Source organism: Chenopodium album, chromosome 13 (genome assembly GCF_948465745.1).
Source record: "Chenopodium album chromosome 13, dcCheAlbu1.1, whole genome shotgun sequence".
Classification (NCBI taxonomy): domain Eukaryota; kingdom Viridiplantae; phylum Streptophyta; class Magnoliopsida; order Caryophyllales; family Amaranthaceae; genus Chenopodium; species Chenopodium album.
Genome location: NC_137846.1, coordinates 44,302,560 through 44,316,291, shown reverse-complemented (window position 1 = coordinate 44,316,291; position 13,732 = coordinate 44,302,560). Strand labels below are relative to the sequence as shown.

General features: G+C 30.8%; 1 long non-coding RNA gene across 2 annotated transcripts; it reads right to left on the bottom strand.

The window, feature by feature from the left end:
* Positions 1-883: 883 nt before the first annotated feature.
* Positions 884-6,228, bottom strand: LOC145574794 (uncharacterized). 2 transcript variants are annotated; one of them, XR_014098176.1, is made up of 4 exons: positions 4,635-6,228; positions 3,368-3,510; positions 2,876-3,016; positions 884-1,124 (listed from the first exon to the last, which is right to left on the bottom strand). It is a non-coding gene; the product is annotated as an uncharacterized LOC145574794 (long non-coding RNA). The 2 variants fall into 2 exon arrangements; XR_014098175.1 differs by lacking the exon at positions 884-1,124 and having other exon boundaries at positions 2,586-3,016.
* Positions 6,229-13,732: the final 7,504 nt, after the last annotated feature.

Here is a 13,732-nt window from a genome sequence, read left to right as displayed (position 1 = left end):
TAAACCGTTCACAGGGTGAAGGTTACTCCCCTTCACAATCCATGAGATCGCTAACTCCATAATGGTCCTGAACCATGACTGGATATTCGGGGATGAAGGTACAAATCCAATCTAAAAGAGATTGATTCTACCCTAAAATAGGCCTCTACTTTATTCTTCTCATATTCATGTGCGCTTTCTGACTAACATACAATCAAAATATTAATCCTAAACCTGTCTAATCTATGAAGGTACAAATCCAATCAAAAAGAGATTGATTCTGCCCTAAAATAGGCCTCTACTTTATTCTTCTCATATTCATGTGCGCTTTCTGACTAACATACAATCAATAATTAATTTAAATAATTGAAATAGGGATTTGGGACCAAACCCTCATAAATTATCAACCTTTCACGTCTACGGCGAAGGCAACTTCGAGCTTGGTTGGTGCGTCTAAGACTCGTGAATGCGGTATTGTATTTTGAAAAGGGAAAGCTTAGAAAGAGGAAGAAAGAAAAAGCTTCTAGCTTAAAGAGAGAGAAGAGAATAGAATTAGATGATTGTTGATGATTGTTGGTGATTTTTGGTGATTGGAACGGGGAATTACGACCCTATTTATAAAGAAATACATCCGAAAACGATTAGAAAAGAGTTAAAATTCGAATCAGAATAAAATTCCTTTTGACGCGGCAAGATAAGGACTATCGCGGCGCGATAGAACTATTGTAACACCCTAGAAATTCCTTTCTTTTAAAATACATGTTTTGCCCTGTTTAAAACTTTAAATAGGAAAATCTAAGATATTACCACCACCGTGAAAACGGCTAAGGCAACTATCAAAGACACACAGCGGAAGACTCTCCTTAAAAACATTTAAAATGACTCAACTTAAAAAGTCAACCAATCAAAAGTAAAGTCAAACCAAATTAAAATAAAGTCAAACCTACAACTTGGAACCATCGTTGGCCCTTAGCAAAACCAAATCAATTTAAATACCTTTACATTAGTCTCGCAACAATTATATTATAATATAATAAAAGCAATAACACATCATAAACTTATGGAAACTAACATGATTCGCTCTTCACTCATGCCCATCATGAATATGCTTCATCACCTGAAAAGCTTCTCTCCACTTGTTTTCACTACTCTCCATTAAAAATGGGTCATCATAGGGCCAAGGTAAAGACAGGACCAACAAACATACAAACACGCAATCAGCAAAGCTGAGTACATAAGCGTAATTAAACACACTAACATGCTTTTACCTATCAACACACAACTTACCTTGTTGCACCTGTTTTCAAGCACACAACATACAACGAAACTTCTCAACTAAGTAACTAAATAATTTATTTAGTTTTGATTACGCATCAAACAGGTTTCCCCCTAACCTGCCTCAATAAAGGGGTACTAACACGGGAGGTAACCGTGCCAGTATAAAAGAACCACTCGTAAGTGGCGGAATTCCTGCACATAATAATAAAAGGAAAATACACGTCTTGTACTCCCAGTAGAAGTTATGGTCAAACATAAAGTCGCATAACTCCCCCCACATGTTCATACTCAAGGTATATACGTTCCAAGAGTTTTGGTGCGTAATCTCTTTCACTTTACGTTCTTTACATATTATTAAACTTGGTGATGACTCACAAATCATAATAACATCAAACATTATAATTATTCAAACAATTAAACACTCCAATTTAATTCTTGAATAATTAGTGACCACATAATATTTAATGTTGAACCCTTTTTAAATCTACCTCGGTGTTTAAGGCACCTTAAATGCTTAATGCACCAAAAATCCTTCCCTCGGTGTTAAAAACACCTTAAGTGCACTAAGGCACAAACATACAATTTATTCCTCGTGTTCATATACACTTATATAGCTCCTTCCTCATACTTATAGCATCAATAAAAGTTATAGGAATCAAAATAAAATTCCCTTTTAATATTCCAATTCAAATTAAAAATTTAGTTTAATTAAACATGCTTTCTATCACTACAAGAAAAAGGGGAATTAGCGACGGCCAAAGTAGTTGCAAATCAGTCGCAAAAATGACTTTGCGACGGATTTGCAACTGCTTTGGTTAGTTGCCAAAGACCCCGTCGCAAATCCATTTTTGCGACTAATTTTTGAATAGTCGCAAATTTAGCGACGGCTTTGCAACGACTTAGCAACTGCCATTTAGCGACTAACTTTCAAATTTTTGCAACTAAATCATTGTCCGTCGTAAAATATTTGCGACGAATTAGCGACTACGGAGACCAATGTTTTAAGACTACTTTTGCGACAGATTAACGACTACAAGACCAAACTTTTGCGACTACGAAGACTAATTTTTTTGCGACGAATTTGTGACTATTGAGACTAATTTTTTCGCGACGGATTAGCGACTACATACGAGACCAAACTTTTACGACTACAGAGACTAATTTTTTGCGATAGATTAGCGACTACTGAGACCAATTATTTTGCAACTAACCAATCAGTCTCTAAAACAAATATGCAGTCGCTAAATTTTTGCAACTAACTATCAATATTTGGAGACCATAATTCAAGCGACGACCAATATCAATAAAAAAAGGTACCCACGCATCAATTCAAATAACCATAATGTTAACTTTATTCAAATATCCAAAATATCATCAATTTTGTATCAATGTGTTAAAAAACAATATTTTAAACCATATGACTAATTGTTTCAAAAATCACCTCCCACATAAAGAAAACTAATTCAATAAGAACTAATGACGATATACAAATATGCCTAAAAAAATTAAGGATTAGTTGGTTTTCTTCCGTCATCTTCTTTAATTCTTCAACTTGAGAGCTTAGATGAGAAATCATAAGAGTGTAGATAATGCAGTAGGGTGAGAAGTAGGATCTTACTTGTAGTACATTTGTGTAGCACTCCCTAAACTGCAAATTTTTCCTTTCTTTTTGCCCACCTATAACCTCCAAGTAGACTTTGTCGGGGCTTTATCTCAAAATCTTTATTCTTATATTCCTCAAGTTTTCCATATATTATCCCTGTATTAAGATACATATTAGTAACTATGGTCTCAATTGTTAAAACTTAAAAGACTTAAAGCACTAAAAAAAATACCACACTTATAATAATATTAATGTAAACAATTATTAGTAAAAATTTCGGCGTAGTCTCCTTTGTAAATCGAACAATTCCCTCCAATAGGGTATGGAATCAAAATCTACTCCAATTCACATCATGCCATACCACGTTAATCATTTGATTAACGCCGGCAAATTATTCTCATCCTCCAACTCAATCACACAAACAAATAAACAACCTATAATATCTCAAAACATTAACAACCATAACTTTTTTTGTAATCTTAGCAAAATATACAAGTATAATCATACCATGACTTGATGAGTCTTTTTCACCCATCAATTCAATTTCATCACTGCCCACATCGAAAAAAGGAGTGCTCTCATAAACTTCAGCAGCAGTTGGTAAAACTCCATCCCTTTTCTTTGCCTTCAATTAGAAGAAGATGCTAGCACTAAAAAAATGCAACATAACAACAATAAATGCTTTTTATAGCGGTCAAAATGCTTTTAATAGCGGTATTTGCCTCTAAACCACGCACATAGTACACATATAAACAACCAGAATAGCGTCATGTCACATGACAATGTGACAGCAGTGGTAACAACAGTAAAGAGTGACAACAAATAGCAAACATTAGGCAGTAGGGGGGAGGAGCAGTAGGGGGAACTACCAGCAGGGGGCAGTAGAAGGAGGGAATAGCAGAAGGGAGGAGAAACAGAAGAGGGGGCAGTAGCAACTAATGTACAATGACAACAATAACAACATAACATAGCAAAAAGTAGTAGCACATTACGGATTTAGCTAGCAAAAATAAGGGAACTTTTAATCTAGTAGCTCAAAACATCACCTGAAACGTGGATTGTGACATTTTTCTGGCCAACTTACAAATTTTATTTAATGTATAGAATTTACCCTATATATTGATGCCTAACATTATGTGTTTACATTTGTAATAATTACAATGTACCCCCAGAGAGTAAACACAACAAATGGGGTCAAACTTTTTCATAAGCATTTTTTTTAGGTCTTAACTTATTTTTACTTAGTTTGTAGGGTCTATTTTTTTTTTACTAGCGGAATTAAAGAATTGGTATAAAAAACTTAGACCCTTGGTTAAATAACTAAGGATCTTATAATTAACCAATCAAAATTATCATAAAATAAATAAAAAGTTAACCGATCAAGAAACTTAGACCCCTCAACTTTTTCATGCTCTCTAGAGGCACCAGCTTTTATAAAAGTTGCAAGAACCTAAAATGTTGCAGATAGTTTCAATTGGTTGAATTATATCTAAGTAATTCCATCTATATATCCATGTCCATCTATGTAACATAATCAGCTCTTTCAGCAGATTGTATGTCAAATAACAAAAGCAATGTCAAGCGTAAGGCACTAAGGATGTAAAACTTGAAATGTAATTGAGATAAGAAAAATAAAACACCTGAATATCTAAACTCCAACATTGATACTCAACACACTCTTAAAAACATTGGTAGCACAAGAAGCAAAGTCACATACTAGTAAGCATATCAAATATTAAAGTCCTGACTTTATCAAGGGGATAAAAATTAGAACCTTCTGTTGGAGATGATATTTGTAGGAATCATCTTAATACTTCTATGAGTCTATTGTTTCAGCTTCCATATGGTAGTACCAACCATATCCATAAATGGGAGAACTTCAAGAAATTCAAAAATCGACATGCATAGAATCAGTTTTGAGCAAATAAACAATACAGTTCAAAATACTTAATGGTTATTTGACAACAAAAAAATTCCAGGGGCTAATTTTTCTATTAAAATTTTAAAAACCAAGCATAAAAAGATTCTACCATTCGAGTACCTGTATTACCAACTTAACCACCAAAATTATCAGAACTAAATATTCAGAAACTGATCAAATCTATACATAGGTACGCTGTTCACAAAAGTAATCCAAAGAAGCTTCAATTAAGGACATATAATTGAACCCAATCACGACAAAACCAATTCAAACAACACAATCTCACTAATAAAAAGCATGAGTAAAAATCCCAATACATCAATCGCAAAATTCAACTTCAATTTTAATGAGAAACAAACCTTAAATTGAAGATCAATAAGCAAATTATTAGAGCCTGTCAAAAATAGCACGGCCAATTTCAAAATCCCAGTTCATAAATTTCAAAGTAGCACCGCCTATTTCGAATCCCGCCAATCTATCTAGCTTTTAACTAATTAAAAGTATTAACTCCAAGAAACCAGAACTTCGATAAGATGGAAAAACTAATTAAAAAGATGATAGTATCGATTTAGATTGATAGTAAAGACACAAGCAATATAATTTATAATTCATCTACATTCAAATTTCCTATTTAGAAAATTAAAAGCAGAAGCAAAATTTAACAATGAAGCCAATTAAAAACATTGAAATCACAACCAAAAAGGAAGAGAATATCCAAAAGGCAAAATCATAAAAGCTTGAAAAACAAGAAATAAAAATAGAAAGCATAAATAAATTAGGGAGTACCTTACGAATTGAAGATGAATAAAACCATAATAACCCTAAGTTCCACTCAAAATCTTCAATTGAACCTGATTAGTATAAGTAGCAGTATGCAAAACCAACTATGATATAAAATTGCAATAATAATTAGTCAGCACACAAGTGAACATCCATGTGATTTTAATTCATACGAAGAATTAAGAATTAAAAAGTTTATAGTTTCTCCCTAAAATTAAAGGGTTCTGCAACCAAATTAACAACCAAACTTGAGTTAATTTGAACCCAAAATTAACCCTATTGAAAATTAAATTAATAGAAAACCCTAGATAGTGAAAATGATAGTCGATGATTAAAAAGAAAATAAAGAAAAAAAAATATACTTGATTCAATCAATGGAGAACAAAAGGCTAAGAAGCCACTACGATGGAGAATTCAGAGTACGGCTTCAACGGAGAGGAGAGCAGAGGATTCATTGGACGAGCGACTTCAATCGAGTGCAGCACAAAACTGGGCTTCTCCATGCTCTCCTTTTTCGTTTTCGTTTCCGACAATGGAAGGCGGGTTCTTCTTCACCATAAAATTTGAGCTAAAATGGAGGAAAGCATGGAGAAGCCCAGTTGAGCGAAAATGGAGGAGAGCAAAGCTGAGAAAAAGGGGGTCAATAATTTGTTCAGTGCCAAAGAAGAAAAACATATAAAAAAAAAAAACTTTTGCTTGTTTTGGTAGTAGCGGGCGGCTTTAATGTTGTCGGTTACAAAGATTTTGGTCAATTTTTATTTGACCTATTATTTTTTAAAAAAATTATCATAAATAAGTGGTAGCGACTACAAGATTAGTCGCAATATTAGTTGCAAATTTTAAATTAACTAGGGGATCTGACGCGCGCGATACGCGCGAAACAGCTAGCCGATTTGTAACACTATTAAGGTTCGTGATAAATTGTTTTATAATGTTGAAAATTCTTATTTATTGGAGCTCTACGGGAGTAATTCTAAGTGAAAGTTAGTACGTATGTGATTATGCATACTAAATGTTGAAAAAGTATAGTAAGTGTCACAAAAGAACATTAGTTAGAATATATATGAGACTGATGTGCTTGACATATACATGAGCTTGAATATCTACATATATATTCATGTTATATCTTCACAATTGAATAAAATGCAAAATTCATAATCAGCCACGAATATATATGTATAAGAAAGCCAATCCACAGGACCAATATCATTAGCACTTGGTAAAAATAATAAATTATTTTTATTATTGACTCTTAACCTTATTGTCACAGCATACTTTTTCAGAAATAATGTTTTACAAAACTAAAAAGACTTATTTTCCTATAAAAAAACTAAAAAGACTTATAAAAACTAAACGAAATTATAACAGACAGACAGTAAAGAACAAATTATTGATAAGAAAGATTAGAGCCAAAGTTCCATGAGCTTCATATATCACCTTTTCCATTCTGGCATCCCACAAGTCATTGACATTCACTTGTTGACCAAAGAGTATTATCATGGTCAAGAGATGAACATAATAAATAGAGAAAAGGGAAAGTCAAAACCGTACCAGTCCATATTCACAAAAATAAAATAAAATAAATCATACATAATTACACCAATTTTACTTTGAACAAGTATAATAATTTCCATTTCAGTGTTAATGAAAGGTTTTAGGAGCTTTGAGCATACTGATTGTTCGAGAATTTTGGCAACCGTACTTCCTTCTATTGCTTTTAAGTTCAATCTGTTGATCAAACTTGACTCAAAAACATCAAAATTGAGCCAAAAACAGTAAAGAACAAAACATAAATTCTATACAAAAACATCAAAATTGAGTCAAAAAAATAAAGAACAAAACATAAATATATTATAAAGGTAATTGAATTGAAACATTGCAGGATAAGAGAGGAGGTTTTATCGTGGGACTGAATTCTTCCATATATTTTCATCCAATTAGCCCTTCCAAAGAAACAGCTCCTTGCAATGCAAATACTAATTGATTTGGCTAGCAATTACGTTCTCTATTCTTGGAGAGCCTTCTTTTGGCTATATCTCATGTATCCATATTAGACAACAATGGTGTCTCCTAATCAAACTCCTTTTTACAATTAATTTAATTTGTCTCAATTTAATAATTAATCGAGGGTTGTAAAATTCAATCAAACCATAGACAAGAGAAAGTGAAAAAAGTAGAAATTATGGAATTAACTTGCAATTGCCAGTAAATTTAAACGTCAATTTCGTAATATACGCTACAATTGATTCAGATGCATGCATATGAGTACTAAAATTAATGAAAAAAAACGTAGACAATAAACTTAACAAACCTAGATTGTGAACTTGATATTCAATAATTTAAATTAAAAAATGAATAAACAAATTTGCCTCACCACATAAACTATTTCAATGGAGGAGAGAAAGCTTGCTAAGTGCTTCAATGGAGAACTCATAAGTCACTTCAATAGAGGAGACAGGCAGAGGAGGAAGCTAGGGAAGGAGGAGCGTTTTTTTTTTTTTTTTTTTGAAGATAGGAGGAGCGTTTAAGAGTAACAAAAGAGGAAAAAATAAAAGGGTAATTAATCTAATATGAATTGAGGGCATATATGTAAACTAACATTTTGAGGATATTATTGTCTTCACACTATTCATAAGAGATTTTTCCCACTTTTTATAAGGTAGGGAAAAATGGTAAATAAATTGAGAATCCCTGCAACTATTGTTTTAGTCGCAAAAATTATAAGAGCGTTGCAAATTTAGCGACCATATTTTTTTTTTTTTGAAGAAATTTTTAGCGACCATATAGCAACTACTACAAAAGTAGTTGCAGAGTTTGTGACTACCATCTCTTTTAGTTGCAAAAATATTATTTGTGACTGGATATTATGGTAGTCACAAATTGTAGTCGCAAATTAGCGATCGCATAGCAACTACTGCAAAATTAGTTGCAAAATTTACGACTACCCGTCTCTTTCAGTCGCAAATTTTTTTTTTTTTTTGCGACTGAATATTAGGGTAGTCGCAAATATTAGTTGCTAATTCCCCTTTTTTTGTAGTGTATCATGCCATAAATAAAAGTGTGGTTCATACTCAACATGCCAAACTATTATTTTCCAATCATTAATCCATCACAAATAAATCATGCTTCATAATTCAATCACCAATATCAACCAAATCACAATTTTCATTCATAATCTAGCATGATACTACTTGTAATCAATTAATCACATCTAGCATGCTACTACATCATCAAAAATATGCTAAGTACGCGAACGTACCTTGAATACGATCTTAATATCGCCACGACTAATAAAAATCCCTCAGTTCGAAGTCTTCTACAATTTAAAATAATAATAGAACATTAAAATCCACTCTATACAAATTTCCAGTAATATATACTCTTATTAAACAACTCATAATTTAATTAAAACAAGCTGAAATTTTATTTAAAAACCTCATACTTTAATCCCAATTAATGGGTAATTAAAATTCCTTAAAGAAACTTGATTTTTAATATACTACTAAAAATTCCAACATTATATTTACATAAAAACATGCTGTAATTAGGCTTTAAAACACTCAAATCAAAGGTTTAAACCACCCTAAATCATAATCCTTCAATAATTAATAATTTATAAATCTAGGATTTCAAAATTGGGGCTTTTTTTAATTAGAATTAAAATCTGAAAGTAAATTACATACTACTTATAATCAAACATCATAATATTAATCACAAAACCCATATTTATTAATTAGATCTAAGGTTTAAACAAAAATTAAAAACAAAGATTGAATTTTTTTTTTCGAAGGGGAGAAGGAGCAGCCGGACAGCAGGCCGGCACCACTGCCGGTCACCGCCGCTGCCGGCTGCTGCTGCTGGTGGCCGGTGGCCCACCGGTGGTGGTGGTGGTCGGCAGTGGTGAATGGAAAACAAGGGGAAGGGGAAAAAAGAAAGAAAGAAAAAAGGAGAAAAATAAAGGAGAAGAGAGGGAAAGTTTACCTTGGGTTTTCTCCAATCTGGACAAAGTTTAATTTGCCCAAGTGTTGAATATTTATACCCCTTTCTTTAGAAACCCTTCTTACCTAAACTTTCCCTTTTTACTCTTTCCTAATCCCTTTCCTAATAAAACTTTATTAAAATAAAACTTTCCTAAATTAAACCCCAACTTTAATAAAATAAATAATTAAATAAGCTTTCCTTTTATAAAATATTTCCAAACTTTTTTAAAATAAATAATAAAAATTCCATAAATAAAACATTTCAAAATATTTAAATACTCTACAAAATAATTATTTTAAATAAAATACGCATAAAAATACGGGGTATAAAAATCAGTTTTTTGCGGATTTTGTTTTATCATAACTTTTGATCCAGAAGTCGAAATAAGTCATATAATATGTCGTTGGAAATCTCTTAAAGTCTAATTTCCAAAACTATTGGAATCATATTAAAATCTTTTGTAGATAAAAAGATATGACTGAAATAGTGGAATGGTATCAGTTTTGGATAGAGTTTCGTATTTCTTTCATATCTTTTTCGTTAAAGCTCGGAATTATATTATAATATATCATTGGAAAGATAATTTCAAGATCTATCCAACCATATAAGATTTGGATAAAAATTATGAGGCACGAAAATAATATCTGAACATATTCCATTTCCCACAGAATAAGGACTCTCAAAACGATCAATTTCAAATTCTTTAATCTTATCTTTCAAAAAAGGATTAAAATCTCTTAGAAACTTATAGAAGCTTCTAATTAATCCTAATTAGTTTAGGAATGGGATTAAATCCTTTGGACCCTCCACATGATCATTGGGTCGTAGGTAAAATCCGATCTGGGCTCAGTTTAGTATTTTGGCCATAACTTCCTCATTATTCATCGGAATTGGGCTTATAATATATAGTTGGAAAAGTCTTTTCAAGCCCCATCCAACTACACAATTATTGGACCCATATTATGGACCAAACTAAACGGGACTGGATGTTTTTAATAAACAGGGTACGAAAAGAAAGATTTTTAAAAACAGAAAGAAGTATTTTTTATTAAAAACAGAGAGATTCACGAGACTCTTTCATATTTCACCTCGTTCGATAATCAATGAAGTGAAAGGTATTCATCACTGGGTTTAGTTTTTGGGGAGACACTATCAGGTGTCTACAAGGGGTAAAATATTTTGTTGCTAAATTACATATAAATTACAATTTGTAGTTTAGGGTCGGGGCCCCTATTTAAGTTTTTGCTCCGGGCCCCAAAAATATTTGAGACGGAACTGCCTCTCATCATCATATACCGGGTAGAATACAAAATACATATAAATTTGTATCCATACTATTAAAGGATTGAGTCGAGTTTCCTTCTTGTCTTACAGAGGTTTACAGAGGTTAAAATCTCATGGTTATGAGATTTGAATTGAGTGACTAAAGTGGTAACATTCTTTGTGGTCATCAACTCTTACAAGCGTAACCTTTCTCCTTCCAATGCGCAACTTGATACCCAAAGGGCAGGATCTGTTAAGAACGAGTTCAAGGAATTCAGAGATGATGATTAGATGAATGAAAAAACACACTTCCTCAATTTAAGTGAGATTTGTAAGCAGTGGCGGATCAAGGAATTCTAATGAGAGGTAGCATAGAACAATAAGAAAAAAAAATAGAAACGAGTTGATAATTAGCTTTTAAATTTTTAACGATTATTTTGGTGGATAGATATTTATATTACAAATATAGAATAATTTATATTCTAGTTGTCAATATAATATCAAATTAAATTGTACTCCATATATTCAATAAATTATTACTTTTAATTTGTATGTACACTTCATCTACTATTCATAAGGTTAAAAACCATATGGTAATTTATAAGGGTATGCTATAAATAAAAGATATTATTACTCATAAAATTAAATAATAAATATATTTGTAGACACGGTAATTTTATAAGTGTCATACATTAAATTAAATAAATTAATTTGGGTTAAATCATGTTAATGATCCATTTTAATTATTTTTGGGCCCACCCAAATAAATAATCTGAATTAATCAAATAAATTCGGGTTATAAAATAAATTAAACGGACCAGGTTGAAAGACTTCTAAGTCAAAAAATGGGCCAAGCCCAAACCTATTAAGTCCACTCAAGGGGTTCTCATCTCCTATAAATACACCATTCCTCCATCATTTGAGGGCATCCAGAAATCATTATTCCAAGAGCTCATAAAACTCAAACGGAATTCTCTCTGAAGTAAGTCAATAAGCACATCAAACTTGTGCCGACTTGTTCAGATACACTCAAACACATTTGAACGGGATTAAGCTTCATAAGCCCTCGTTCAGGTGTATTCAAACAAAACCCTTGAATACAGGTTGACATCATCAAACGTCACCCTGCGTTCAAACTCAAGTCGACGTCATCAAACGTCAACCTACAAGTGTCACATACGTGTCATCGTCAAGCTGCGGAACAGAATTAGAGGACTTAGTTTATTTTATTATAAACTTTTATACAGAGATTGTACCCAAAATTCATATATTAATATAAATTCATTTGTTACTTTATTTCCCGTCTTTATTTATTTAGACTCGAAATTTGTGTAAACAATATTATTTGTCAAAAAAAAAATAGTAAATATATTACTTATCAAACATGTGCATTGAAAAGTACAATTAAAATGGAAAATTTTCATCTAATATAAAGAGTAATAAATAAAAAGTATTATTACTCATTTACTTATTTTATCTTTATATTAAATTGGTATCATGTATGATATTTAGAGATAACTAGGTTAAATCCCGTGCCATGCACGATTATAATTAAACTTTACAACAAAAATTATAAAGAATGGTTTTTTTTTGCTGTTATTGTTGCTTTTTTTTTTGGGAGGGGAATAAAGAATGGTTGTTAATTTAACAATAATTTATCCAAAAAAAAAATATTTGTGACAAAATAACTTGAATTTTAATTTATACCAAATGCATAAAGGTTATTATTTTGAATTTTATAAAAAAATAATTTAGTAATAGAAATTTAGAAGCTATTAGGTTTTATATAAGAAAATGAATATGTAATCTTAGGTTAGTACCCGAATATGTCTTCAAAAAAAAAAAAAAAAAAAAAAAAAGGTTAGTACCCGTATACAAACTGATATACATACATTTGTCCTTATATTTTTGTTGACACACTTTGACCGGCATTAAATGAAAATTTAGTTGATTTTATATTACTTTAGGATAATTAATATTCCGTAATCAACTTTTTTAAAACATATTTATAGTGAGTTTTAGCGGTTTTTATTTTAATTTTAATAATCACATTGCATAAAATGTGTAGAGTAATTAGATTGAAGTTTTCAATATATGTTGAGTTAAAATATTTTACACTATTCATGTGTCATCATTTACTTAATTTATTTTGCCAATATACAATATAAATATGATCATATATATGTTGTTGGATTTGTCATATTTTCTGCTTTTATATATATATAAAAAAAATCATAATTTTTAATAATCTCTAATTAAAGATGTTGATAATTAAAGTTGTGTCTCGGCAAATGTGCAAATCCAACTCTAGCCTATAAAAAATGGAGGGAGTATAATATAATAAAATAATTTTGTTTAGTTGTTTGTATAAACGTTATGTTTAATTTTAAGATTCATACAAATTACGCTACCAAAATGATTTTTCTATTTTTAATTAAAATAAATTTTATTGTCAAATGATTAATATTGGAGGAAAAAATTGATACTCCTTATTAATATTATAATAATCTTGGACAATGATATATTTCATTTCAATACCTTATTTTTAATCTATGTTAGTATATTTGTAACTAAAAGATTAATAGTATATAGAATATATGTTAAAAAAAATTAATTGAGTATGATTGGATTAGATATGTTGTCAAAATAGAAATAAGTATTATTGTAGCTTATAAAATGGAAGTCATTAACATTTGGCAAAAAAAAAAAAAAAAAAAAAAAAAAAAAAAAAAAAAAGAGGAAAGTGCAAAAAGGAGGAAAAATTATTAATGACATCGTGATAAGTGTCATTTTAGGTTCGCTTTTAGTATAGGTTAATTGATGATTAAAGTTTGAATATAAATTAATGCTCCCTTCGTCTTTTTATTAGAGTCTCATTTCTAACATTTATTATTCACATAATAAAGAGAAATAAGACTCTAATAAAA